The sequence below is a fragment of the Palaemon carinicauda genome, chromosome 30, assembly GCF_036898095.1.
Source record: "Palaemon carinicauda isolate YSFRI2023 chromosome 30, ASM3689809v2, whole genome shotgun sequence".
In the NCBI taxonomy this organism is placed as follows: domain Eukaryota; kingdom Metazoa; phylum Arthropoda; class Malacostraca; order Decapoda; family Palaemonidae; genus Palaemon; species Palaemon carinicauda.
In genome coordinates this window covers 93604973-93631103 of record NC_090754.1, presented here as the reverse complement: position 1 = coordinate 93631103, position 26131 = coordinate 93604973, and the positions used below count along the sequence as shown (strand labels likewise).

Genomic DNA, 26131 nt, shown 5'->3' with positions numbered 1-26131 from the left:
GCGATCAGGAAACTTTTCCGTGCTAAAAGGGCACCACTGCGAGTCGGTAAAAGAAATTGACTATAGTAATTTGCTTTAACTATCAACTATGGAGAGTAATTCAAAGATTTCATTCATGATTCCAAAGTGTTTGTGTGATCATCATTGCGAGGTAGGATTTAGCATGCCAGTGAACTAAGACTCGTTGTCGTCGGCGCCCACTTGTGTCCGAGTACTATATTGGGTTCTGTCGTTAGCCATCAGCTTCCTATCAGAAGAAGGGTGGAGGAAATGACAATGCCAGTAGCTGGGTATATTGTTTTGGGTGGTCGTGGCTTTGCAACGGCCATGCACACACACTTGGCCCACATCGTTTTCACCGCGGCTCAAGACATATGAGACAGGCGGCTTCTCCGATGTTGGTTGCATCGGGCTGCCGGGTTCTTGTTATGTCAAGGCCCGCCTTGTTGCCTGCCCGATAGGCATTGCCCTCTTCTGCCGGCGCTGGGAAGCTCCGCCGTTGGGGTTTTGTTTGGTTTGGTTTGGTTTGATTTTGGAGTTTTCCTTCTCCTAGCCTTTGCCTATCTGAAATACAGGAGAAAGCCTAGGACTACTGTAATTCTTTTTTTACTGTATTATGAAGGATATTGATGTATCTATATAATGTCTTTGATATTTGATTCAAATAAATTGCTTTGTTATAATTACTGTGCATATGGTGACCTGCACTAAACTAATTTTTCTTTGATATTGTATAAAGTTTGTCTTGATTATTTTTTATTTCAAGATCTTGTGTGCCATTTAGTCTAGCTGTGCACTGATCATATCTCTTAATTTTTTATTTCTTATACTGAAGAGGGCTGTCCTATTGTTAGTTATATATCGGATTTGAATTTCCATGAACTAAGCATTTGAATATGTGTAAATTACCAAGAAGTTTATGTTACTGTAGAGATATCTCAAGGACACTCCAAAATCAAACCATTGTTCTCTAGTCTTGGGTAGTGCCATAGCCTCTGGACCATGGTCTTCCACTGCCTTGGCTTAGAGTTATCTTGCTTGAGGGTACACTCGGGCACACTTTTCTATCTAGTTCCTCTTCCTCTTGTTCTCTTAAAGTTTTTATTGTTTAAACAGGAATTATTTATTTGAATATTGTTACTATTCCTAAAATATTTTATTTTTCCTTATTTCCTTATTTCCTTTCCTCACTGGGCTATTTTCCCTGTTGGGGCCCCTGGGCTTATAGCATCCTGCTTTTCCAACTAGGGTTGTAGCTTAGCATTTAATAATAATAATAATAATAATAATAATAATATAGAAAGGTTTATGGTTAGTAGAGTAACCTAATCTAGGAGTTATGACATAATAGGTTGAATCTTTTGAGGCTATTTGGGTTATCCCATAAATCAGTATTTTTATCCTTAGCATTGTTGTCGGCGCCCACTCGTGTCCGAGTATTGGGTTCTGTCGTTAGCCATCAGCCTCCTATCAGAAGAAGGGTGGAGGAAACGACAGAATGCCAGTAGCTGGGTATATTGTTTTGGGTGGTCGTGACTTTGCAACGGCCACGCGCACACTCGGCCCACATCGTTTTCACCGCGGCTCAAGACATATGAGACAGGCGGCTTCTCCGATGTTGGTTGCATCGGGCTGCCGGGTTCTTGTTATGTCAAGGCCCGCCTTGTTGCCTGCCCGATAGGCATTGCCCTCTTCCGCGGGCGCTGGGAAGCTCCGCCGTTGGGGTCTTGTTTGGTTTGGTTTGATTTTGGAGTTTTCCTTCTCCTAGCCTTTGCCTATCTGAAATAAAGGAGAAGGCCTATAGGGGTCCAGTCTTGGTCTGGTCTCTCAGAACTGGCCTTAGCGGTATGGTTGGGCCTGCCAGGGTGGATAAACTACCCCACTGCCATTGCCCAGCCCATCATTGAGACACTCAAGCCCCTCTACTGCAGCAAAGTGCTGGACAAAAACTAGCTAACGTGAAACTTACCCATAAAATTAAACTAAACACGATAAATAAGAGGCCATCGGTGACTAAGCCCGACGCCATGCTAGCAGGAATGGCAGCGCTTTGGCTTCCTCTAAGCAAAAGCTAAAAAAAAAAAAAGAAGTCTCAAAAGGGAATGAAACCAAAATGAGCATAAATAAAGGCAAAGAGGTAAATACTCAACTTTGACGAAGAAGAGGAAGCCATTCCAAACTAAAATTCTTAAAAAAAAAACTGTGAAAAAGTGCCCACAAAAATCAACTACAATGTAGCCATCAGCTGTGTTCAAAGGAATGAGAAGCAGGAACGTATAGGGGCACTGGAAGGTGATAGGATATAAAACGGCTCCTTACTTATCCTTCCTCCTAGTGGATTAGACTGGGTAAGGTAAGGTCTGTTTGGGGTGCAGATATCTATGGTTATCTTAAGATACGTCCCTGATTATACACGATATCTTCAGATAGTCGTTTCCGGGGGTTGGAACCCTGTGATACCTGACGGTAATTCTCTTGTAATATCACTCGCAGAAATATTATACGGTAGGAAGCTGCCGAAGGGAACTTCCATCAGCACGACATGGTTATCTCACCCAAAAATAGAGGATCTTTAAGACGTCGGACATCTTCAAAAACACAAAACAACACAGAGCAAAGCAAAACACGTCTGACCAACGCTGGTGCTGTGGAGGAATGAAGTAAGGGGGTGGGGAGGTGTAGGGGTGGGGAAGGATAGTCGTAGTTGGAGGCAGTAGACGGGTGTAGGACGGCACCTCGTTGTTCCTTCCGGGGGATGTTGATGAGGAAGAGGTCTAGGTAGAAGGTTGGCCTGGGCACCAGCCGCCCGTTGAGATACTACCGCTAGAGAGTTATGGGGTCCTTTGACTGGCCAAACAGTACTACATAGGACCCTTCTCTCTGGTTACGGTTCTTTCCCTTTGCCTACACAGACACCGAATAGTCTGGCCTATCCTTTACAGATTCTCCTCTGTCCTCATACACCTGACAACACTGATTACTAGACAATTCTTCTTCACCCAAGGGGTTAACTACTGCACTGTAATTGTTCAGTGGCTACTTTCCTCCTGGTAAGGGTAGAAGAGACTCTCTTTAGCTATGGTAAGTAGCTCTTCTAGGAGAAGGACACTCCAAAATCAAACCATTGTTCTCTATTCTTGGGTAGTGCCATAGCCTCTGTACCATGGTCTTACACTGCCTTGGGTTAGAGTTCTCTTGCTTGAGGGTACACTTGGGCACACTTTTTTATCTAGTTTCTCTTCCTCTTGTTCTGTTAAAGTTTTTAGTTTAAATAGGAAGTATTTATTTTAAAATTGTTACTATTCCTAAAATGTTCTATTTTTCCTTATTTCCTTATTTCCTTTCCTCACTGGGCGATTTTCCCTGTTGGGGCCCCTGGGCTTATAGCATCCTGCTTTTCCAACTAGGGTTGTAGCTTAGCATTTAATAATAATAATAATAATAATAATAATTGGTGAGGGACCTATGGTCGTGGTTCAATCACACCTCAGTTTTCTATACCGACACTTGAAGAGTGAGCGAGCTAGGTTTATGCCCGGGATTCCATGTATCATTTTTTCTCTGGTATTTTCAGCAATAACTATGCCTTACAAATGTTGCTAGTGGAGCATTTCATGGAGCGACACAGGTCGAGCCCAGAAATAGATTTTTCCTATGTCAAAATCCCTTTTTTATCCAGTGGGCTAGGTTAGAACCATGTGTCTAATGTGTGCCACTTTAGTCACACTCCTAAGTATGGTAGATTATTCATTGGATAAATATAATCTTCCTAATCGGGTGGTTGAATCAGTAGAACTTCAAAAGTTCATAGTTGGAGCAAATGCTTTTTTGTTGACCAGGCGGACATGAGTCTTTTTATAGTTTATTTATGACATATTTGTTTTTGATGTTGTTAATAGTTTATATATGACATGTCTGTTTTGACGTTGTTACTTATTTTATAATCATTTATTGTTAATTTGTTCTCTTCATTTATTTATTTCCTTTCCTCACTGGGCTATTTTTCCCTGTTGGAGCCCCTGGGCTTATAGCATCTTGCTTTTCCAACTAGGGTTGTAGCTTGGATAGTAATAATAATAATAATAATAAAATGTCAACATTGAGTAACTGTAGGTTCAATGGATTTAGATTACAGATGTCCCTTTGTTTTATTGGAAAATTTTTATGGCTTGATATGGGATAGATTCGCAGAAGTATCAATGTTACAGCTAGGCAAGAGACTCGAGTCCATAGTTTAACCATACAATTAAGCTGAACATCTTTACATCTTAGGTTGTAATTCAGTGGATTTGGTCAGTAAATATGTAGGCGATCAGCATATAGGTTTAAAGAATTTTGATGTAAAGGTGATTGGAAAATGAGAATGGATTTAAGACTTTCCTGGGTATTAGTCGAGTGCTTCATTATTATTATTATTATTATTAAATGCTAAGCTACAACCTTAGTTGGAAAAGCAGGATGCTATAAGCCCAGGGCCCCAACAGAGAAAATAGCCCAGTGAGGAAAGGAAATAAGGAAAAATAAAATATTTTAGGAATAGTAACAATATTCAAATAAATATTTCCTATTTAAACAATAAAAACTTTAAGAGAACAAGAGGAAGAGGAACTAGATAGAAAAGTGTGCCCGAGTGTACCCTCAAGCAAGAGAACTCTAACCCAAGGCAGTGTAAGACCATGGTACAGAGGCTATGGCACTACCCAAGACTAGAGATTTAATTTATTAGAATAAGTGGGCCCTTCATTCTATAGATCTCTAGCTGTATTAGTGTCCAGAAAATTTTGTCGAGTAGTAGAATATCCATCCGTATGTCAAACTGATATTTCAATTTTCTTTTCGCAGGATTGAAGAACCCATGGCACGAAAAGAGGAATTTTAGAAAAATAATCTTCCTGGACCCTCAACAACTGCTGTCACCAAGCCGAATCTTCAACTTTTTATGTGGCGATATGTTTCTTGTCCTCGACCAAATTTATTTAGTGGTTCATTCTTAAATCTTTTCATCGAAAGAATTGAATTTGACTATCATTTACTTTTAACCAGTCATATTTAAGTCTTAAAATTTGTATTAATTTCTTTAACCCTTTTACCCCCAGGCTCTTTGGAAATTTCCAACCCTTAACCCCCAAGTGGTTATTTTTTCCCCACCACATTTTGCAGTATATTTATTTTAAATTGCTCTAAAAGCCTTAATTTTTGTCATAGAGAGGTCAGGTTGGTCTCATTCTCTTGGAAAATGCCTGAATTTTCTCAAAAAAAATATTAAAAATATGAAAAAAAAACAAATTTATAGCATTTTTTTGCAAGGACGTACCGGTACGTCCATGGGGGTAAATGGATGGCTTTTGTGAAACATACCAGTACGTCCTTTGGGGGTAAAAGGGTTAAAGTGAACCTAAATGTATTTTTGGTAAACTAGGATGACTAGCAAATAGACTTTTAATCTTCAGTTTTGCCAGTAAATGATTACCAATTTTTTATGGTCCTCGAGACCATAGTCATGTGCATGATTAGCCCTCGAAAGGATTTTGAGTTTGACATTCCTGCTCTAGACTTTTGTCAATGAGTAATATTATCTGTGAATTTATGTAACTATTTTAAACAAGTTATCAGTACGTGTGACTGCTGGGTTATTAGCTTTGTGTTTCACGCTTTAACATCTAAAGTTTATTATGTGCATCTTTTAAAATTTGTGGAACTGTAACTTCAGGCCATTCCTTAAGTATTCTTATGCTTTCATAACTCATCCCATTTAGACTTTGTTTATAGTTTATTTAAAAGTTTAAATGGATCCACTTTCATTTTGAGTTTAGCTTATTTCTGTCATATTGTTTTATCACTTCTGTTCGATAACTTTTAGGTGACCTAACTAAAATCTTGGAAGTTCGCTATGTCGAAGTTGGTTTCCATGTTGAAATTAGTTTAAATTCGCATCGTCTATCCCTGTACTGTAGTGCAAGAATTGATCCCATAGCTATCTTTGTTTAAATAATTGCTAAAGAGAATCCTGTCGAATCCATCTATCTAATTCATTAAGAAATTGACAAGTTTCTGCATGACTATTTGTCTTTAATGTTTTTCATTTATAATTTTATACTTGAAAACCTTTATCAGTCCGTATAACATTAAGACTAGCGAGTTCTTAATTTGATAAGTTTCAACCCTTTTACCCCCAAAGGACGTACTGGTACGTTTCACAAAAGCCATCCCTTTACCCCCATGGACGTACCGGTACGTCCTTGCAAAAAAATGCTATAAAAATTATTTTTTTCATATTTTTGATAATTTTTTTTAAAAAATTCAGGCATTTTCCAAGAGAATGAGAGCAACCTGACCTCTCTATGACAAAAATTAAGGCTGTTAGAGCAATTTAAAAGAAATATACTGCAAAATGTGCTGGGAAAAAAATAATCCCCTGGGGGTTAAGGGTTGGAAATTTCCAAATAGCCTGGGAGTTAAAGGGTTAATATGTAATGCCATAAGCCAGTGAGAATGAAAGTAAAGTTGTTTTAAATTATCAAAGCAATTTTGAAGTCCTGTTTACATAATGGTAGCTGATGGAGATCTGTTGAACTACTGATATTGCCAGATAGAAATTGCATATTAGTGTTGTATTTTAATTTCAAAGTTAAGACGGTATTTTTGTTCATCTTCCACTTGTTTTCTTCTCAGAAGTTCCTTTTAACCCTTTTACCCCCAAAGGACGTACTGGTACGGTTCACAAAACTCAAACCTTTACCCCCATGGACGTACCGGTACGTCCTTGCAAAAAAATGCTGTAAATATTTTTTTCATATTTTTGATAATTTTTTGAGAAAATTCAGGCATTTTCCAAGAGAATGAGACCAACCTGACCTCTCTATGACAAAAATTAAGGCTGTTAGAGCAATTTAAAAGAAATATACTGCAAAATGTGCTGGGAAAAAAATAACCCCCTAGGGTTTAAGGGTTGGAAATTTCCAAATAGCCTGGAAGTTAAAAGGTTAATATGTAATGCCATAAGCCAGTGAGAATGAAAGTAAAGTTGTTTTGAATTATCAAAGCAATATTGAAGTCCTGTTTACATAATGGTAGCTGATGGAGATCTGTTGAACTACTGATATTGCCAGATAGAAATTGCATATTAGTGTTGTATTTTAATTTCAAAGTTAAGACGGTATTTTTGTTCATCATTCTCTGCTTATTTTCTTCTCAGAAGTTCCTTTTAATAGAAACATGAGTAAATTTTTAAAAGAAACGTCTTTTGTGGAACATTACTGCAGTCACACGTAAGATCCTTGTTCAAAGTAGCTGTGAAATTGTCCTGAACTTTATGTTCTTTGTGGTGTTAGTTTTGCATAGTAAGCCTTACAATGACTTCACTGTTTTGTGCAAAAATAAGTGATTTTAAGCAATGTAATGATCTGGTTCACATCGCTAGTTGCCTAATGTAGGTCAAGTGACTTTATGGGAGACATAAGGAAGATTAAAGCTTCAATCTAGGTATCTGGGAATGAATTGAGAAAGACTTTAGTTTTTAACCCTTTTACCCCCAAAGGACGTACTGGTACGTTTCACAAAACTCATCCCTTCACCCCCATGGACGTACCGGTACATCCTTGCAAAAAAATGCTATAAAATTTTTTTTTTCATATTTTTGATAATTTTTTGAGAAATTTCAGGCATTTTCCAAGAGAATTTGACCAACCTGAGCTCTCTATGACAAAAAGGCTGTTAGAGCAATTTAAAAAAAAAATATACTGCAAAATGTGCTGGGGAAAAATTAACCCCTTGGGGGTTAAGGGTTGGAAATTTTCAAAGAGCCTGGGGGTTAAAGGGTTAATATGTAATGCCATAAGCCAGTGAGAATGAAAGTAAAGTTGTTTTAAATTATCAAAGCAATTTTGAAGTCCTGTTTACATAATGGTAGCTGATGGAGATCTGTTGAACTACTGATATTGCCAGATAGAAATTGCATATTAGTGGTGTATTTTAATTTCAAAGTTAAGACGGTATTTTTGTTCATCATTCTCTGCTTGTTTTCTTCTCAGAAGTTCCTTTTAACCCTTTTACCCCAAAGGACGTACTGGTACGTTTCACAAAACTCAGACCTTTACCCCCATGGACGTACCGGTACGTCCTTGCAAAAAAATGCTATAATTTTTTTTTTTTTTCATATTTTTGATAATTTTTTGAGAAATTTCAGGCATTTTCCAAGAGAAGGAGACCAACCTGAGCTCTCTATGACAAAAAGGCTGTTAGAGCAATTTAAAAAAAATATACCGGTACTGCAAAATGTGCTGGGGAAAAAATAACCCCTCGGGGGTTAAGGGTTGGAAATTTCCAAAGAGCCTGGGGGTAAAAGGGTTAAAAGGTTTGAAGTTAGGGCTGGTTTATAAATTAGGTAAAACGTTTGTGTAATTAAGTTTATTATTTACAGTATATGGTATTCCACATGAATTACCAGAAAGCAAATGCAGATGTTTATCAGGACGTGATTTTAAGATGAAAAGTTCAGGGCAAGTTTTAAGAAATGTATATTTATAAAAGACTTCATGATTAATTTATTCTTACATAAAAGTGATAGGAGGATAGATGTGAGAGAGGCAAGAGAGCGTGCTAGAAATAGGAATGAATGGCGAGCAATTGTGACGCAGTTCCGGTAGGCCCTGCTGCTTCCTCCGGTGCCTTAGATGACCGCGGAGGTAGCAGCAGTAGGGGATTCAGCATTATGAAGCTTCATCTGTGGTGGATAATGTGGGAGGGTGGGCTGTGACACCCTAGCAGTACCAGCTGAACTCGGCTGAGTCCCTGGTTAGGCTGGAGGAACGTAGAGAGTAGTCCCCTTTTTGGTTTTGTTTCTTTGTTGATGCCGGGTACCCCCAAAATTGGGGGAAGTGCCTTGGTATATGGATGGGACATAAAAGTTACAGTGCTTGAAGTAGGTATAGCTTTTAATGAGACTAAAAGGGATAGTTTATGGATTTGCTCAAGAAAGGCAGTCTAGAGATGACATACCTCTTGGTAGTCTTTGTGAAAGTTTTGAGAAATTTTCGGTTATCAAATAGTTTAGATTTGAAATGAAGAAATGTATAGGAAATAACTTTAATTTCGTTTTTTTTGGAGAGGGCAGCTTTCAAAATAGTTTCCTTGGGTGGAGAATAATCATGAACATTACTAGCTGAAAGAAATGTTCAAAAGTTAAAGTTGAATAAGATGTTTTAAGCATAGGAAGTGAAGGGGGCGAGTTTGTTTCTTGCTGGTTTGAGGTATGTCACTATTAGGTAACTTCAAAAAACATCAGTGCTTGAAACACTATTAAAGAAAACCCTCTTGTTTTAAAATTCTATTTCTCTTGTGGTGGCAACATATCATGCTGACATTGCTTAGAATCAACATAATCAGAACTGTTTTCATTTGCACTTTCAGTTGTCATTCAAGAAAAATAATATAGTCAGACAAGTGTTCGTTAAATGCCAATTGTACTCTATAAATTGTTAACCCTTTTACCCCTAGGCTATTTGGAAATTTCCAACCCTTAACCCCCAAGGGGTTATTTTTTCCCAGCACATTTTGCAGTATATTTTTTTTAAATTGCTCTAACAGCCTTAATTTTTGTCATAGAGAGGTCAGGTTGGTCTCATTCTCTTGGAAAATGCCTGAATTTCCTCAAAAAATTATCAAAAATATGAAAAAAAGAATTTTTATAGCATTTTTTTGCAAGGACGAAGCGGTACGTCCATGGGGGTAAAGGGATGGCTTTTGTGAAACGTACCAGTACGTCCTTTGGGGGTAAAATTGTTAAGTTGCATATTAATTATGAATAGTATTTCAATTGCTGTCGGTAATGTTTTTTTTATATTGGAATTGTTTTGTCTGCTTAGGCATTGCTTCTGACTTCTGTTTATATGTGGCTACTGTATCTTCTATTCATACATTAATACTGTATCTTCTATTTATGCATTACTACTGTATCTTCTATTTATACATTACTCTGTATCTTGTATTTATAAAACTCTACTGTATTTTGTAATTTTGATCTGAAAATACAGCTCTTTTAACAATGAAAAATGCAGAAAAGACATTAGCCACGTAAAGTGCAAGAGACTTGAAGTAAAATATGTTATAAAAGACATAAAAAAACATTCATGGCTTAGCCTTGAATGCCTCAAGATGTCTTTTATAATGTATTTTACTTCAAGTCTCTTGCACTTTACATGGCTAATGTCTTTTCTGCATTTTTCATTGTTAAAACAGCTGTATTTTCAGATCAAAATTACAAAATACAGTAGAATTTTATAAATACAAGATACAGAGTAATGAATAAATAGAAGATACAGTAGTAATGCATAAATAGAAGATACAGTAATACTGTATGAATAGAAGATACAGTAGTCAACTGTAGGAGAGCAGTAAAACTTGGACTAATTTTGTAAAGTTTATCACAATGTACTGTATAATTTATCAACCTAAAGGTGTGAATAAAAGAAATAAAATAACTTATAAAATTTATTTTACATCCATAATATAAAACAAATTTTTTTTATTTAAAATATAAAATTTTCAGCACCCTGGAGTATTCTCTTTATTCTAACGTTCATATGCCCGAGTGTTCTCCCCAGCCGCCCCCCTCCCACTTCCGGTTCCAGTGAATACCTGCATTCTCTCTCCTCTGAAAGACCAGAGAGCTCATGGAGTATAAACCTTGCTTTCAACTCTCATAAACCACAAGTGTTCAATATAAGACTGGTTTATTCCCTTCCCATGGAAAAAGCTCGTTCACTCTTCCACTGGTGATGCGAGAGAAATATAAACTGTCTCTTGGTATGTTAGTATTATCAAAATGAGATGTTCGGTCCAATTCTCAAAGTATATTCATTCCTGACAACTCTTAAGTCATGTGATAATAATTCATAGCCTCAAATTCAGTTATCTCTAAATTTTCTCAGTTACTTTAACTCTGGGTTTAAGCATAGTCAACTAAGAGTAGACTATTTCGTGTTAAAATCAAGTTTGTAAATTATGAACTTAGAAAAACAAATAGATTTTGATCAATAATTCATAGCCTCAAATTCAGTTATCTCTAAATTTTCTCAGTTACTTTAACTCTGGGTTTAAGCATAGTTGACTATTATTTTGTGTTGATTTTTTTAAGTTAACAAATTATGAATTAAGAAAAACCAATAAATTTCGATCAAGATTTTTATTGTAGAAGATTGGTTGTCATACACAGAGTAGGTTTCAATAGACTCAATAGCAATATTAAGTATAAATATGAATACATTACAAAGTCAATGACAAGCTAATATCAAATTCTTTAACCCCAATTTCTAACAAACTCGGCCAACGACAGTCGTAGAAGACGAACACTTCAGATCTCATAACATGGGACACTGAATTAATTCGATTTCTTTGATTTTCTGAACGTTGGAGTGAGTTTGAAGTTCAACATTTGAGGTTACAAGTGTCATGATTGTGTAAATTAATTAAGTTTTCAATAAAAAAAGAGAAGGAAATGGAAAGCCCACCAAGGCCCACCCCTTCCCACCTGGTAACAAACGACTAGTCAAGCATTTTTTGAACGGACAAAGTCACCAGGCCCTTGAATGCTTTCCATTTCCTTCACTTTTGAAATCTTTTATTGAAAATCTTACAGACATTAATGCAATGATTGTGAATTAAAATATGCCAGGAATATTATGTTTTTTCAAGATAATATTATAGTATTCTATAGTTTTCTTTACATTTTAAGCAATTAAGAAGTAAGGGGATATCTTTTTAAATCCAAAGTTTCGTTTAGAAACGACCATTAAGTGAAAACATGGTTGGAGGGAGTGGAGACCTCGTCTGTCTTATAGTGCAATTCCACCACGATCGATTACTCCAGAAACCTTTTGCTCTCTCAAAAGCAGACAAGAACCACAACTGCCCAAAAGGCATCTCTCATCCGTCCCATTTCATGTGCATGATTGAGTCGGGTAAAGGAGAAGACACGTGCAAACCACTGCCCTGACTATCCTTACTACTCCTCCTAGCAGATAGCCAGATCGGACCGAAGTACACATTAACCTTGCACGTGGACCACAAAAGTCAATTTAGTTCCATGTGTAATACATTCTCAAATAAGACCCCTTTTGAAAGCTACGTGGAGAGAACCTAATCGAAGATTTTCTTGAAAGCTAAACAACCCTAACAGTAGTCCTACCAATATAACTGAAAACCCCTTAAACTAACAGTCGGCCTAAGTACAAAGCTGAAAACCCCTTAAAATAACAGTAGGCCTACCTACAAAGCTGAAAAACCCTTAAACTAACAGTAGGCCTACCTACAAAGCTGAAAAACCCTTAAACTAACAGTAGGCCTACCTACAAAGCTGAAAACCCCTTAAACTAACAGGAGGTCTATGTACAAAGCTGAAAACCCCTTAAACTAACAGGAGGCCTACCTACAAAGCTGAAAACCCCTTAAACTAACAGGAGGCCTACTACGAAGCTGAAAACCCCTTAGACTAACAGGAGGCCTATGTACAAAGCTGAAAAACCCTTAAACTAACAGTAGGCCTACCTACAAAGCTGAATAACCCTTAAACTAGCAGGAGGCCTATGTACAAAGCTGAAAAACCCTTAGACTAACAGGAGGCCTATGTACGAGCTGAAAACCCCTTAAACTAACAGGAGGCCTAGATTTTACCTAATTGTCACGTTGCCTAGTACTTATTCCTGTCATACAGGTACAGCAACTAATAGAACAGTATGCCCACTTGATGAAAACCAGTCAATCTCACACGCCACACCAACCGCCCAGTCCTGAATAAATTCTGTTGTTATTACCTATTCCTGAACTATCGACACCTTTTAAAGGTGAGCGAGCTGGGTTCAACCTGGCATCCCTATGCAATTTTTTCTCTGGTAATATATAGCAGTTATATACCTTAGAAATGGTGCTAAAGGAGCATTTCACTGGGCGACACGGGTCTCTCGCCCAGAAATAGATTTTTCCTTCGTCAAAATCCCTTTATTATTACCTGCTCCTGAACATCTCTTATTAAACCACAAACAAGCTTAAGGAGATTTCGAATTATTCGGAATACCTTTAGCATTATAAACTTCGTATTTAGGATCTTAATAGTCGGTAGATTTTTTAATACTTTAGAAAATAAGTTACCTTAACCCTTTTTCCCCAAGGCTCTTTGGAAATTTCCAACCCTTAACCCCCAAGGGGTTATTTTTATCCCATCACATTTTGCTGTATACTTTTTTTAAATTGCTCTAACAGGCTTAATTTTTGTCATAGAGAGGTCAGGTTGGTCTCATTTTCTTGCAAAATGCCTGAATTTTTTCAAAAAATTATCAAAAATATGAAAAAAAAATTTTTTATAGCATTTTTTTGCAAGGACGTACCGGTACGTCCATGGGGGTAAAGGGATGGCTTTTGTGAAACGTACCAGTACGTCCTTTGGGGGTAAAAGGGTTAAAACATATGTGATATAAATATAATTTAAATTTAAGTTTAATTATCAGAAATTCATCATAAAATTACTGTCAAAGTTATCGGACTATCATGAATCCTGAAGATAACTGAAATTTGATTTGAAAAGAATCAATCCCAAGACTTGCAAAGTGTCTATATTTCAATGGCATGAACTAATGGCTTTACTCTTTCATTAAAAACTAATTCCATTTATTGAAAGAAATTTGAAAAAAAATCAGAATTATAAAGTATCTTATACAATAGGTATCATTTGTAAATTTCATTGCTTATGGTAAAAGCACAAACCTGAAACTTGTCCCTTTTAAAAACGAATTGTTTGAAAAAACCTTAAGCTTGTCCTTCATATTAAAAAAGGATATTTCTATATCTGCATATCTAACACTCGACACCTTGCCTGTCGCCTCATCTTAACGTGGCCACGTAAAAAGTTAACCCTTTTGCCCCCAAAGGACGTACTGGTACGTTTCACAAAAGCCATCCCTTTACCCCCATGGACGTATCGGTACGTCCTTGCAAAAAAAGGCTTTAAAAAATTTTTATTGCATATTTTTGATAATCTTTTGAGAAAATTCAGGCATTTTCCAAGAGAATGAGACCAACTTGACCTCTCTATGATAAAAATTAAGCCTGTTAGAGCAATTTAAGAAAAATATATTGCAAAATGTGCTGGGAAAAAAATAACCCCCTAGGGGTTAAGGGTTGGAAATTTCCAAATAGCCTGGGAGTAAAAAGTTAATATCAAAGATTAATAAAATAATGTAATATAATTTTGACAATCTATAGATAAAAATAATTAGGATATACCAATCTGGTAAACTGAACCACCGATTAAACAGTGCAAAAAGAGATTCTCTGTCAAATGTTCTTTCGGGATATCATTGGTATGAGTTGATTTGCTATCGAAAAACTTTAAATTCAATCTTGAAAGAATTAAAACAAAGACCTGTGAAATTACTTTGAAATGATTAACTGGTGGATTAGATATTTCCTATATGCATTTAATTACTCATTACGAAAATCTTTAAAATCTAGGATTCAAGTATGAAATAAATTTAGGCACCAGGATTATTTTTACATTATTCTCAAAACCCTTTGATTTGAAACTCCCGTTTGGCCAATTATGCAAGGAGACTAACTTAAATTGTCCTTTATGAAATAGAATAAATGTTTAGAGTTGCCTACTGAAAAAAATTTACCCCAATCTCACTATTCAAACTGAATTTCCTATGATTTAGTATAATCTAGATTAAATTTTTGGTGTTAACCTGGGGAATAGATTTCTTGCTAACCTTGACTTAACCCGAGAAAAAACTAATCCAAGTGTCTCACAAAGATAAAATTTACACAGATCTATTAAAATCAGCACCCAATTTAACTAATTTTCACTAAAGACAACACTAGTATGAAACTATAACTAGATCCTCCTCGTTAACACTTACACCAGACTTCATTCAACCACTCGTTCCTTGCTTGTTACAAATTTACTGATGTACAAAGAATGCATTGTCTTGCATCAATTAATTCCTAAATTCAATATCAGAGGTTTGATTTTAAGTGGTAGAGCAGCAACATTAAGTGGCGCACTCTCAGAGCTTAAGTCTTGAACCAATCGTCAAAATTACATTTAAAAATTTTTGCTAATTTACAGTGAAAAACTGACTTTTTCCCCTTAAGTTACTTTGAAGATTATGGTAATATCTACATTAAAATGAATGCAAGCGCAGACATTTGAAACAATCTCCGCATGAAAAAGCATCTCAAAGTTTCTAAATACCTCCTCTGTATCTTATTTCTATATTTCCAGCTTAACTAGCTTTTAAAGGCTTGTTTTCTATTTTACCACCTTTTTGTTAAGACATTGAAATATCTAAAAAATAAATTCTTATAAAATGCTTTGAATATTAAATGCACTAACTTCTAGTTTTAGATTACCTTAAGTTGCTATACATTTACTCAGCATAAACGTAAGTTAACTAAAGTTTTAGACAATTTTAATCAACAGTTTGTGACGTTAATCTTGAATATATTAGCATTTAAACGTAAGGGACTTTAGCATAAGCAGATCAGAGTTCATCAAGCTTTCAGTTAATTAAACAGTTTCTGGCTTTAGCTGTCTAGCAAGAATAGCGTAGAACTTAAGATCTTGTTATACGTGAACAACCTAAATTGTAAATTCAAATCCAGTGTTAGTAAAATCAAAAGAAATTGGCGAGTTATATAATCTATTACAATATCATACCAACGCTCTCACTTAATATTTGGTACAAGCTTCAGAGGCTTATCAGATTATGCCTAACATTTCTGAATTATAAAGTTTCCTCGCATGAAAAAAAGTATAAAACTTCAGAGGAGGTTTTTTTTTCTTTTTTTTTTTTTTTTAAATTACTACACAAGATACATTCCTGTACATCAGTATCATTGTACATATATAAAATCTAATCATAAAAAGTCAAACTTCAGTTTGGACCACTTTGAAAAATCATGGAGAAATTTTAAAAACATATAAACCACAGTAGGGGATTCAGCATTATGAAGCTTCATCTGTGGTGGATAATGTGGGAGGGTGGGCTGTGACACCCTAGCAGTACCAGCTGAACTCGGTTGAGTCCCTTGTTAGGCTGGGAGGAACGTAGAGAGTAGAGGTCCCCTTTTTGTTTTTGTTTCTTTGTTGATGTCGGCTACCCCCCAAAATTGGGGGAAGTGCCATGGTATATGTATGTATGTATGTATATAAACCTAGAGCAAATTAAACTAAATTAAATTGAACAATTATAATCTAACCCTTATTTACGACCTGTATAAACATTCCCTTAAACTAGGTTACCTGATCCTGAATTACACAAACAATGACTGTAATAAGGCTTCAGTTTGGACCCCTTTGCCAAATCATGCATAAATTTTAGACATACTTAACCAAGAGCAGATTAAACTAAATGAAATTGAAGCCATATAATTTAACCCTGTATAAACATTCCCTAAACTAGGTTACCTGATCCTGAATTACATAAACAAGGACTGTAATAAGGCCTTAATTCCCCTAATCAACATTGCCAGTAACTCCCAAGCAAAACACTAACAACTAAAACTATACCAGCAACAATATATTCAAGAATGTATTACACATTTCTTCTAAAATGACTACAGCAGTTCTTTAGCCCTTCTTCATGTCGTGAACGGAAACAGTAGGAATCAGATATCTTGGGACATTTATAATCCCAGCTGGACCCCTTTTCAGAGGGCTCAGGTATCTCAGTGTAATAGAAAGCACTGGAATGCATGACTAGACAATGTCACCAATTTTTTAAAAGAATTATCTAAAAGTTTAAAACTAAATTAATCAAGCTGGAAACCTTTTGATTTTCATTGACAGATAAAATTGAAAAATCTTAAAACACAGTTACTAATTGCACATTAACAATGAAAACCCACATATTCTTGGACACATTTAAATCACAATCTTGACAGAAATATTCAATTTACACAATGCATGACAAATTTGACATAGTTCGATACTGAAATTGCAATGTATACATAACAGAAACCTGTTCAATTTGACATCACAACCTCCTACAATTCAAGATTAAAGATTTTTGAAAATACATTTTAAACTGAATTTCACATATTCATAAAAGCATGAAACATCAAAAATTTGAAATCATTTGAGGCTTTAACAAGTCTGAATTATTAATCATGACTAGAACTGACAAGACAGAATCTACCCTGACAAGTTTTCAAGGAAATCAAATTGGACTGAACATATTCACCATGGCACGCCGTCTAGCATTTTGACAATACAACATAAACAAGTTAACAGTCTTCTTCTCTCATTAAACCAGCAAAAGAATGAACGAGTTCTGTACATGGGAAGCTCATGAACAGCCTAAATGAACAGTGGTTCTAGTCAAAAGCAAGATATATACTCCATGGGCCCTTTGGCCTTTCAGTGGTGAGGAGTATGGCAAATACTGATACCAGAAGAGGGAGGGGGGCAGATGGGGAGGGAGGCTCAGTCATATGAACGTTCCCTTAATTTTTTAAAAAAATCTTTCCAAATTGGGTAGGGGAAGGATCAAGGAGTGGGAGTGGGACTTCTGAAACTTTAGATATGTATTAGAGGGAACAATAATCTGATTCAAACCTGTTTGCAAGGTTTCATGAAACACCGACCTGCGGCATTTTCAAAATTCAAAGGTAATTCCAAGGTATGTTCATGTAGCTTAAGAGATGATGAGGAATAGTACTAATACTAGCCAAAGACCTACCATTTCACACACACACACATCCTAGCCCTCCCACTTCCTAGCCCTTCTAATCATTTCACAATAAAGCCCTCTCTAGCCATTTCACACTGGAGCCCTCCTAGTCATTTCACACCGAAGCCCTCCTAGCCATTTCCCACCAAGATTCTCCAGGTCATTTCATTCCGAAGCCCTCCTAGCCATTTCACACCGGAGCACTCCTAGTCATTTCACACCGAAGCCCTCCTAGCCATTTCACACCAAGATTCTCTTATCCATTTTACACCAAAGCCCTCCTAACAATTTTACACCAGTCTTCCAAGCTATTTCACACCACACACCTAGCCATTTCACTGTGACCAAAGCCCTCCTAGCCATTTCACACCAAGATTCTCTTATCCATTTCCCACCAAGGTTCTCCTAGCCCTTTCACACCAGTCTTCCAAGCCATTTTCCACCACACTCCTAGCCATTTCACTGTGACCAAAGCCCTCCTAGCCATTTCACACCAAAGCCCTCTAGCCATTTCCCACCAAGATTCTCTTATCCATTTCCCACCAAGGTTCTCCTAGCCCTTTCACACCAGTCTTCCAAGCCATTTTCCACCACACTCCTAGCCATTTCACTGTGACCAAAGCCCTCCTAGCCATTTCACACCAAAGCCCTCTAGCCATTTCCCACCAAAGTTCTCCTAGCCCTTTCACACCAGTCTTCCAAGCCATTTTCCACCACACTCCTAGCCATTTCACAGGGACCAAAGCCCTCCTAGCCATTTCACACCCAAGCCCTCTAGCCATTTCCCACCAAAGTTCTCCTAGCCATTTCACACCAGTCTTCCAAGCCATTTTCCACCACACTTCTAGCCATTTCACAGGGACCAAAGCCCTCCTAGCCATTTCACCAAAGCCCTCTAGCCATTTCCCACCAAGGTTCTCCTAGCCATTTCACACCAGTCTTCCAAGCCATTTTCCACCACAATCCTAGCCATTTCACAGTGACCAAAGCCCTCCTAGCCATTTCAAACCAAAGCCCTCTAGCCATTTCCCACCAAGGTTCTCCTAGCCATTTCACACCAGTCTTCCAAGCCATTTTCCACCACACTCCTAGCCATTTCACAGTGACCAAAGGCCTCCTAGCCATTTCACACCAAAGCCCTCTAGCCATTTCCCACCAAGGTTCTCCAAGCCCTTTCACACCAGTCTTCCAAGCCATTTTCCACCACACTCCTAGCCATTTCACAGTGACCAAAGCCCTCCTAGCCATTTCACACCAAAGCCCTCTAGCCATTTCCCACCAAGGTTCTCCTAGCCATTTCACACCATTCTTCCAAGCCATTTCACAGGGACCAAAGCCCTCCTAGCCATTTCAAACCAAAGCCCTCTAGCCATTTCCCACCAAAGCCTTCTAGCCATTTCCCACCAAGGTTCTCCTAGCCCTTTCACACCAGTCTTCCAAGCCATTTTCCACCACACTCCTAGCCATTTCATAGTGACCAAGGCCCTCCTAACCATTTCAAACCAAAGCCCTCCTAACTATCAACAAATCAGCCTTTTGACCTTCCCAAAAGCACAAAGTTTTAGAACCCTCTTTCCTAACCTTAAATTAGGAGAGAGAGAGAGAGAGAGAGAGAGAGAGAGAGAGAGAGAGAGAGAGAGAGAGAGAGAGAGAGAGAGAGAGAGAGAGAGAGAGAGAGAGAGAGAGAGAATTTTTAACATGGGGACGGAGGATGGGCATTTCATCAAATACTAAAACTTACAAAATTAAGAATAAAAAGTGAGATAAGTTCTTATACAAATTACAAATATCAAAATACTTACTCTAGACTTTTAAATATATAATCAATAGTGTATTTAAACTTTAAATTGCTTCAAACACATTTGTTAAAATAATACCCTTTGTGAAATTTAAAATGCAATGAGGGGGATCAACTATGTAAGGTATATTATTGAAACTTGAAGGGGTTTTATGTTAACTCTTTTACCCCCAAAGGATGTACTGGTACGTTTTACAAAACTCATCCCTTTACCTCCCTGGACGTACTGGTACGTCCTTGCAAAAAAAATGGTATTTACATTTTTTTTTGCATATTTTTGATAACTTTTTGAGAAACTTCAGGCATTTTCCAAAAGAATGAGACCAACCTGACCTCTCTATGACAAAAATTAAGGCTGTTAGAGCAATTTAAAAAATATATATTGGAAAATGTGCTTGAAAAAAAAAAAAACCCAGGGGTTAAGGGTTGGAAAGTTCAAAATAGCCTGGGGGGAAAAGGGTTAAGGAACCCTAATTTCATAGGACAGAAAGAAAAATTGAAAGGCTGAACAAGAACACACCTTGAAATAAGCATTTTCAGCAGCTTAATTTAAATGCCACAAGAAGAAATAATCTACGTATACTTAAACTAAAACCTCATTTCCATCAACTGAAAGTTTTGGCACCGGACAATTCAGCAATCTTATATAAACTATTAATTCTTAATACAATAACAATGCAGTTTGAAATTTTCCCAACCAATTTACGAACATGATCCTTTTTCCTGAAACTTAAAAAGGATATACATTACAAACTAAAACCTAGTTTAATATACAGGAAGGTTTTTCAAATCTTACTAGAAATACTCAATTCCTGAAAGTCAAAATTGACAAATAAAAAAATATGAAAACTTTGCTTCTGGGATCTCATGATTTGAGTGTCCAGTCCCACTGGATCAAATAAATAAATCTAGACTCAAATTTAACTGAAACAGCCCAGTATCTACCTGAAATAGCCCAGTCTCTATCTGAAATAGCCCACCCTCTACCTGAAATAACTTTCTTGAAATAGCCTAGCCTCTACATGAAATAACTCCTACCTGAAATGGTTTAGCCTCTACATGAAACAGCCCAGCATCTACATGAAACAGCCCAGTCCCTACCTGAAACAGCCCAGTATCTACCTGAAACAGCCCAGCATCTACCTGAAATAGCCCATCCTCTACCTGAAATAACTCTTTCTTGAAATAACCTAGCCTGTACATGAAATAACCCCTACCTGAAATGGCCCAGCCTCTACATGAAACAGCCTCGCATCTACCTGAAAAAGACCACTCTGTACCTGAAATGGCCCAGCCTCTACATGAAACTCCCCAGTCCCTACCAGAAACAGCCCAGTATCTACCTGACACTCCCCACCCTCTACTTGAAATAACTCTTCCTTGAAATACCCCAGCCTCTACCTGAAATGGCCCAGCCTCTACATGAAACAGCCCAGTATCTACCTGAAATAGCCCAGAATCGACCTGAAATAGCCCAGCTCCTATCAGAAATATCTTCTATCAGGACTTCCAGAAATTTAATAACGGAGAATGAGATATAATTTAGCTCTAAAAGACTTCAGGTTAGCTTACGTAAGATTTCAATCTTAGTTATTGACACGGATTTAGATAGGCCTTGATTTATGACTAAATTTTAGTCATCAACTATTCATTAAAGCAATTTCTAACGGGAGTTTATAGTATAAAAACTAAATTCATGAAACTGAAAATAAAAGAATTTAGGTAAATGAGTAAGCTAGCAATATAACTTAACACACTGTCCAAGACTTAAAACTTGAATTAAATAATATGGGGAAAACTCCATCTAAAAAAATAGTGCGCTGGAAGTTCCACTTGCTCTGCGCCAACTGAAGGACTTGACCAGGAGAGTCCGAATCTCACAGAGGACGCCTAAAGGGGACCCCATAGCGACGCCATGTGTATCAAAAGGGGCTTTCTTGGTGCCTCTTTCTAATAGTGCACGGAGAGAAGCCTCGGGGATATTGAGAGTGGGGGTAGTTGTATCCCTATAAACTCGGTCCATTATGAAGTCTATCGTTTCATTCACGGGAACGTTAGTAAATAGTCCTTAATGTTCGTCATCCTTTCGGATGAAGGGTTTGTAGCATCCAAGAAGAAGGCCACATTAACCTGAAAGTCAAAAAGTGTTAATAGGAACTCACAGAAAATTACTAATCAATATTTATAAAGTACACATTTAGTAGTTTTTGGTCATTTTTAAGCAATAATAAACAAGATTTATAAAGTACAAATTTAGTAGTTTTTGGTCATTTTTAAGCAATAATAATCAAGATTTATAAAGTACAAATTTGGTAGTTTTCAGTCATTTTTAAGCAATAATAATGATTTATAAAATACAAATTTAGTAGTTTTCGGTCATTTTTAAGCAATAATAATCAAGATTTATAAAGTACAAATTTAGTAGTTTTTGGTCATTTTTAAGCAATAATAATCAAGATTTATAAAGTACAAATTTAGTAGTTTTTGGTCATTTTTAAGCAATAATAATCAAGATTTATAAAGTACAAATTTAGTAGTTTTCAGTCATTTTAAGCAATAATAATGATTTATAAAATACAAATTTAGTAGTTTTCAGTCATTTTTAAGCAATAATAATCAAAATTTATAAAGTACAAATTTAGTAGTTTTCAGTCATTTTTAAGCAATAATAATCAAGATTTATAAAGTACAAATTTAGTAGTTTTCAGTCATTTTTAAGCAATAATAATGATTTATAAAATACAAATCTAGTAGTTTTCAGTCATTTTTAAGCAATAATAATCAAAATTTATAAAGTACAAATTTAGTAGTTTTCAGTCATTTTTAAGCAATAATAATCAAAATTTATAAAGTACAAATCTAGTAGTTTTCAGTCATTTTTAAGCAATAATAATCAAAATTTATAAAGTACAAATTTAGTAGTTTTCAGTCATTTTTAAGCAATAATAATGATCTATAAAATACAAATTTAGTAGTTTTCAGTTATTTTTAAGCAATAATAATGATCTATAAAATACAAATTTAGTAGTTTTCAGTTATTTTTAAGCAATAATAATGATCTATAAAATACAAATTTAGTAGTTTTCAGTCATTTTTAAGCAATAATAATGATCTATAAAATACAAATTTAGTAGTTTTCAGTTATTTTTAAGCAATAATAATGATCTATAAAATACAAATTTAGTAGTTTTCAGTTATTTTTAAGCAATAATAATGATCTATAAAATACAAATTTAGTAGTTTTCAGTTATTTTTAAGCAATAATAATGATCTATAAAATACAAATTTAGTAGTTTTCAGTTATTTTTAAGCAATAATAATGATTTATAAAATACAAATCTAGTAGTTTTCAGTCATTTTTAAGCAATAATAATCAAGATTTATAAAGTACAAATTTAGTAGTTTTCAGTCATTTTAAGCAATAATAATGATTTATAAAATACAAATTTAGTAGTTTTCAGTCATTTTTAAGCAACAATAATCAAGATTTATAAAGTACAAATTTAGTAGTTTTCAGTCATTTTTAAGCAATAATAATGATTTATAAAATACAAATTTAGTAGTTTTCAGTCATTTTTAAGCAATAATAATCAAAATTTATAAAGTACAAATTTAGTAGTTTTCAGTCATTTTTAAGCAATAATAATGATTTATAAAATACAAATCTAGTAGTTTTCAGTCATTTTAAGCAATAATAATCAAAATTTATAAAGTACAAATTTAGTAGTTTTCAGTCATTTTTAAGCAATAATAATGGTTTATAAAATACAAATCTAGTAGTTTTCAGTCATTTTTAAGCAATAATAATCAAAATTTATAAAGTACAAATTTAGTAGTTTTCAGTCATTTTTAAGCAATAATAATCAAAATTTATAAAGTACAAATCTAGTAGTTTTCAGTCATTTTTAAGCAATAATAATCAAAATTTATAAAGTACAAATTTAGTAGTTTTCAGTCATTTTTAAGCAATAATAATGATCTATAAAATACAAATTTAGTAGTTTTCAGTTATTTTTAAGCAATAATAATGATCTATAAAATACAAATTTAGTAGTTTTCAGTTATTTTTAAGCAATAATAATGATCTATAAAATACAAATTTAGTAGTTTTCAGTCATTTTTAAGCAATAATAATGATCTATAAAATACAAATTTAGTAGTTTTCAGTTATTTTTAAGCAATAATAATGATCTATAAAATACAAATTTAGTAGTTTTCAGTTATTTTTAAGCAATAATAATGATCTATAAAATACAAATTTAGTAGTTTTCAGTTATTTTTAAGCAATAATAATGATCTATAAAATACAAATTTAGTAGTTTTCAGTTATTTTTAAGCAATAATAATGATCTATAAAATACAAATTTAGTAGTTTTCAGTCATTTTTAAGCAATAATAATGATCTATAAAATACAAATTTAGTAGTTTTCAGTCATTTTTAAGCAATAATAATGATCTATAAAATACAAATTTAGTAGTTTTCAGTTATTTTTAAGCAATAATAATGATCTATAAAATACAAATTTAGTAGTTTTCGGTCATTTTTAAGCAATAATGATTTATAAAATACAAATTTAGTAGTTTTCAGTTATTTTTAAGCAATAATAATGATCTATAAAATACAAATTTAGTAATTTTCGGTCATTTTTAAGCAATAATGATTTATAAAATATAAATTTAGTAGTTTTCAGTCATTTTTAAGCAATAATAATCAAGATTTATTAAGTACAAATTTAGTAGTTTTCAGTCATTTTTAAGCAATAATAATGATTTATAAAATACAAATTCAGTAGTTTTCAGTCATTTTTAACCCTGGAAAGGTATGATGGGTCGTACACGACCCCTACAGCATTTTCAAAACCTGTTTTTTCCCCAAAAATAATCAGCTGTCTTGAATATGGAAGTGATCGACCTGCAAGGGGTGACTAGTCTACATGCCATTGTCTGCTTTAGGACTGATTTTCGTCTAACTTCCCTCCTTCCCCGTTTTTTTATCCCCCCAGGGATCGACCTCGACCCTGACATACCTTTATAGGGGTAAGTGATCAAACAGCAAAGTTATTACATAATTATAAATTGTCGAACAGTGTTGATACTTGTTTGGTTTTTTATAGTTGGAAAGTGTGGGTGGATGGTGTGTCTACCACTTGCATGACATTGGTTTTGGCTTAGATGCCATATATTGCCATGAGGTCCATTTTCCCTCAAATGCTAATTTCTGAATTTTGTTTATTTTTTGCAAATTTGATTTTTTTCTATTTATTTTGAATTTATCTTCAATAATGGCCAGCAGGCAGTTTTCCCTCGGCATGGATGTCATCAACACACTTCTAATGGAGTTAAAAAGAGATGTTGATGATAATATGGAGCTTGCAACCCCATTCTTCATTTCAAGTGGTAGATTGGGCTGTAAGAGTTGTTGCGGTCTGCGGCCATTTTGTTGACATACCCGAAAAGTAAGTTGGCATATCTCTATATATTCTTGTTCTGTATAGAATTCGTGATATTTTGGTATATTTTAATGCATAAATATCATATTTTATAAGAGATACAATGATTTTCATAAGAAATTTACATTGTGAAACTAGGCCGTCAAAAAATGACCTTTAGAATTCGCCCCTGATATAACAGTAAATTACATCTTAGTGCACATTTTATTATGTATTTCTGTTCTAGGATAATATGAGTTTATTCTATAAAAAAATTAGCCTCTTCCTATTTCATTTGGGTACCCAAAAAAATTCATGAAATTTGGACAAATTTTTTTGGCCAAAAAAAGTTACCCTTTTTTTCTCATTTCAGATCTTGACTTCTATGGGTCCAACTCATTTCCAGCAATTACACGCTGTTGCTTTGCCATCTAAGAAGGTGTCCCTAAAGGGATTTATGTGTATATGTATATTTCTATTTGTGAATATTTACGTAAAGTCTTTTTTTTTGTATACAGTACTTAAATTTTTAATATATTTCCAATAAATAGTTATTTTGTAGATGGGTATCATTTATATTTTCAGTAGTTTTTAGCATTCTTTGAAGTATTTTTAGCAAGTCAAACAATACAGATTGATGCATAACTAAATTTTTCCTGATTTTTTTTTGGAGTCGGGGTCGCGCGCGACTGAGTATACCCTTAAAGGGGTGTCCGAGTAGCGTACCTATCCAGGGTTAAATCGCTATTGATATCAGTTTTATTGATTTGTCTCATAGAAATTAAATAATGAGCCATACTCAATAGACTAGATTGATATACCCTGAATAGAAAAAAGCATGTTCCCAAAAAAACACATTTGATTACAACACACAAAACCACATTTTTAGTGAAATATAAAGGTCTGCAAATAATACTGTAAACTTGGGTAGGCCTACTCACCTATTGTATAATGAAGTCACTCATTACTTCATAGCCAGCTGGGATACATGAACACATGATATTGGGTATCAGCTGCATCCTACAGCACTCATTATTGATAAGTTTCCAAAGTTACCCTTACAAATATTCATGTACATTTCCTAAAAGTACGGTTACCAGATTAGAAATCTGGGATACTCTTAAAATTTCTCACAATTTATATATATTTATACCTTCATTCCCAAATCAGGCCAATATTGG

General features: G+C 35.0%; 1 protein-coding gene across 2 annotated transcripts in view; it reads left to right on the top strand.

The window, feature by feature from the left end:
- The window catches only part of LOC137623356 (uncharacterized), a 547933-nt gene that overhangs the window by 379268 nt on the left and 142534 nt on the right, over positions 1 to 26131 (top strand). The gene's annotated exons all lie outside the window — the stretch shown is intronic.